The following is a 4,830-nucleotide window of genomic DNA, read 5'->3' as shown; positions in this document are numbered from 1 at the left end:
ATAGTGATGGAGGGTTGGGTAGGAAGCTATGAAAGAGAAATTCTGCCTAGGACATGAACTTAAAGTATGTGTTGGACATTAAGGTGAAATGAAGTCGATATTGGCTACCAGCAGTTCAGATGACTGATGGATGGATGGGGGATATATGTAGGTAGATAGGTAGACACAGATGACAGAGAGGGCTGAAGATTTGTCCAAGTATAAATGAGATTGCATAGAAGATAAAAGACAAATCCTTAAAGGCTTGAATAGTTGTGGGATGAGGGTTTGCTGAAGGAGACAGCAATAGAGTTTGGGAAAGAATGATGAAAGCTGAGAACACTTAGTGAAGAACGGTTTTACAGAAGTCTGGCAAGGAAGAATTTCAAAGGAGAGATCAAAATCTGAAAAGTCCAAGGAAAGGACATATAATGTGTTATTAAAGAGATCCCCCTTGCTTTAGTAAAATATAGGTTATTGCTAGCCTAGGTGAGAGAGGCCCTGATGAGAATTAAAGTCAACTGCAGGGTCCTGAGGCCTGAATGGGAAGTGGGGAAATGGAGACAAACCTTTTTTAAAATTTTTTTTCTAGTTGTAAATGGACACAATACCTTTGTTTATTTATTTTTATGTGGTGCTGACTGAGGCTTGAACCCAAAGCCTCATACTTGCAAGGCAAGCACTCTACTACGGAGCCACAACCCCAGCCCCCAGTAGACAAACTTGAAAAAAATATATTTTTAGTTGTAGAAGGACACAATACCTTTATTTTATTTATTTTTATGTGGTGCTGAGGATCAAACCCAGTGCCTCACACATGCAAGGCAAACATTCCTCAACTGAGATACAACCTCAGCCCCTGGAGATGAACTTTTGATTATTTCAGGCAACTTAAGTGAGAAAAACAGTTAAGGTTTTAATTTTATTCATTTAAAAGATGGGGGAGAAAATGGACTTGAGCCTTGATACAGCATAGTACCCTGGCTTTACGGGTACATCTGTATATGGTGTTGGCGTATGAAAACATCTGGTGTGAAGTGGGGCAGCAGCCCATGGATGCCAGCTCTAGAAGGTAATTAGCTAGTTGAGCCTGGAGCTGTATTCTGAGAGTACAAATCCTGTCTCAGGGTAGTTGTGTAACCATAAACTAGTCACTCAACCTTCCTACATCTATTCCCTTATCTGTCAGATGAGGATAATATTGATACCCACCTCATCAGTTGGAATGAGATAAGTTAACATCCACTGTTGTATTTTTCAGTACTGGGGATGACTTGTGCTCTACCATTGAGCTGCACACCCAGCCCCCAAACCACTATTTGAAGTGCTTGTAACAGTGCCTGACATACATGCAGACTCCTAAAAGTGACAAAGCACTTTCGTTCCCCTAGCTGGATCTCCACATACATTGCCATTTAGAATTCTGACTTACATGAGACTACATAAACATCAAGGTTTCTCTGAATTTCTACATTCAAAGATCCTGTTTCATAATAGATTATTATCCAGACACCTGGCCACATGCTCTGTCTTATATACTCCAGAGGAGCAAGCAGTAGAACAGAGAACCCCTTCCCACCCACACCTGGCTGGCAGCAGCTCTGACTCCTCTCAAACACCCTTTTTTAAAAATATTTACTTTTAGTTGTCAGTGGACTTTTATTTTTATTTATTTATTTATATGTGGTGCTGAGAATCGAACCCAGTTCCTCACACATGCCAGGCAAGCGCTCCCATCACTGAACTGTAACCCCAGACCTCACACATCCTTTTTTGAGTGACTTTCATAACCTCCCTTTCTCATTTGCTATAAAGTGATTCATAAAGAATTTACTAACAGTGAAGAAAAATCACACCTAAGTATCAGATACTCCAGAGAAAATGAGATTTAATTCTGGAAAGGAGTTATTTTGGGGGAAGGAAATAGGACTGAGAAGGGGGACATATGTAGGCTTCAACTTTTTACAAATACAATTCAGAAACAAATAAGATTACTGAGATATGCTAGAGTTCAGTGGTTATACTGTATATTATTTGATCCTCTACACTTTTCTGTTTGAACCTTTTAAAATAATTTAAAAATAAGACTATTTATGGGCTTAAGGAAGATATAACATGGATGTGATTAGAGCTCAGTGATTACTGTAAAGAAAAGGCAAGTTCATTTACATTTTTTATTTTAAAAAAATCAGATTGAAAAATTAGAAACACACCCTGGACTGCTTCAAAAAAGGATTTCTAGAAACAACTAAGACAATTATGAAGAGGTATGTTTATGTATGTCTTATATGTATGTACATATAAGTATACACATATACAAATATATAGCATGTGTATATACAGAGTGAATAGTAATGAAGAAATTCAACAAGTACACATTTCATTAAAATTTGTTAATATGTATTTATTTACATGTTGTACTTATGTTATACTATATAATAGTATAGGAAAGGATACTAATTTTCAACCTTTCAGAGTTTATTTATTGATAAAGGAAAAATACAGATTTATTTTTATAAACAAAGCACCCAACTCTTGCTTATTTTCTTTTTTTCCAAATATCTTTACTTCATTTATTTATATTTATGTGGTGCTGGGGATGGAACCCAGTGCCTCGCATGTGCTAGGCAAGTGCTCTACCGCTGAGCCAAAACCCCAGCCCATCTTGCTTATTTTCTTAATGCCCTGTATTGATTAAGCTTATCAAAGCTATTAACAAAACTCTGGACATTAAAAATGCTAGGAGCGTTGCCATAAGCATATGCCTCTACATTAATAAAACATAAATTCAGTCTAAATCCTTCATTTCACCCTTTCCCAGCATCATTTCAGCTCTCCTCCTATCCCTGCAGTCCTAGAAGTCTGGGGGCAATGACAGATCATAACTAATGCTAGGTGATACCCGTGCTCCCTAAATCCTGAGAGCCTATCCCTAAAGGAATCCACTGACTTACCCCTGAAGACATCAGTAACACCACTCTGGATCAGAGTCCTGGAAGGGAGAATATGTGGCACAAAGCCTCAACTCCTACCAAGGAGGGAGGGGTACAAATGGTCTCCATCTGCTCCCTTACTTTGTTCCTCGGGGCCCACTTTGCCTCCTTAATAGAGTCTGGAGAGCAGGGGCTGGGTGAGGACTGTTCCCAGGATGACTGCAGCCAGGGAACCAGCTGGGCACTTTCCTGCCCCCAGGTGGTGCACAGAGAACACTAGCAAGCCCAAGTATTCTAGGCCTGTGCAGATGGGACATTAAGTGCACAACCCAAGTGAGGAGAGGTGAGATGGAGAAACAGTGATTTGTGTGTTGAAGAGACTGGATGCTCTCTGTGGATCACTGATTCTGACCTGCGGAGAGTTCAAGATATAATGATGATCTCTTCAGGTTAATGGACCAGAGAGACAATGGTGGAGGTGGGGGTACAGCATGCTCCTCCCCCCACTGATAGTCTTGACCAATATTTTTTTTAATGGTAAACATAACAATAAAGAAAATGTTTACAATCAGACTAAGAAAGCCCAGAACCTTTGTGCTGTAACTTGAGTATTTTTATGATTTTTTTCATTGACTTAAAACTGACAACACAGTATCTGCTCATTTTATTGAACATTATTCCAAAAAATAGGAGCACTATAGTTATTATAATCAGGAGAGAAGCAGGGGGATTTGAAGAGTAGCAGCGTTTCTACAGGGTCCTTCCCTGGGGCCACCCCACAGTTTTCTGAATATTAGTGGTAAAGAGGCTCCTTAGGTGTGGAGCCTTAGCCTATGGCTCTCTAGACTAGAATCCTAGACTTGGTTAGGCTGAACTGTGAAAATTCCAAGAGAATTATGTTAATAGAAATTGATCACCCTGTCCCTACAGAAAAAGCACAAGAGTCAGAGCTGGCTTACCTCCAACCAGATCCCCCCAAAGAACATGATTGAGGAACTAAAGGTTGGTGCTCAGATCCCTTCTCACTCCTGCCTTCCCTGAGCTTCTGTATCTACCACACTGGAAGCTTTTGGAGAGAAATGCCTGGAACTTCTCCATTGTCTTCCCAGCCTGGGAGGCAAAAGAACTGAATAGGTCCAAAGAAATCTCAAGGATTTCTGCCCACCACTGCCCCAGCTTTCAGATTATATTGTCACTGTATATGAAACCACCAGTGGGCAGTCTGATCCACAGTGAGAAATCTAGAGAAAAAACAGGTCACATGTGCAAAATCCTTCTTCCAGAGCCATGTGCCCATATTCTTGCCCCTTAGGGACAACTGTACTATCCATTTCCTGGGAAGATGCTATGGGCGAAATAAAAACAGGGTGGAAAGAAGGAGTTGGAATCTACATCATTTTGGAGTTAACAACGGCCTTTGAGGAACAAATCCTTCAAATTCAGTAACTTTTCAAAGTGTTTGGACCACAGTATGGGCTCAATAATATTAAATAGTGGTTAAATGAAATTGAAGTAGCAAGAAACCCAAGGCAGAGTAGCAGCTTCAGGAGAGGGAAGTGTGAGTCTGCCTGGGGAGAAGGGTATGGCTGCAGCCCTTGCTTCTGCCCACCACTCCTTCAGGCCCCATATATAAAAAAACTTGGAGGTGTGACACAGAAGTGAAGTGACCAGGCTGAGAATGGGGGTGGGAAAGGAATGATGTAACTCATAGGCCAAGCAGAGCAGTAGAAAGACGACAGATCTCATTCCCAGCCCTCAACTTTAAGACCCTTCAAGGGGCAGGTCCTGATCCCAACCTGGCTGGGCCCTGCTGAGCTCTATTGCTCTTAAGAGGCTAGTCCTGGATGCTCCCTTACCCGAGGGCCATTCACTTTTTTTTTTTTCCCCTTTTCTTTTTACACAGATAATCCACATTGCA

Source organism: Marmota marmota, unplaced genomic scaffold, assembly GCF_001458135.2.
Source record: "Marmota marmota marmota unplaced genomic scaffold, marMar, whole genome shotgun sequence".
NCBI lineage: Eukaryota > Metazoa > Chordata > Mammalia > Rodentia > Sciuridae > Marmota > Marmota marmota.
Note: the sequence above shows the minus strand (reverse complement) of the source record.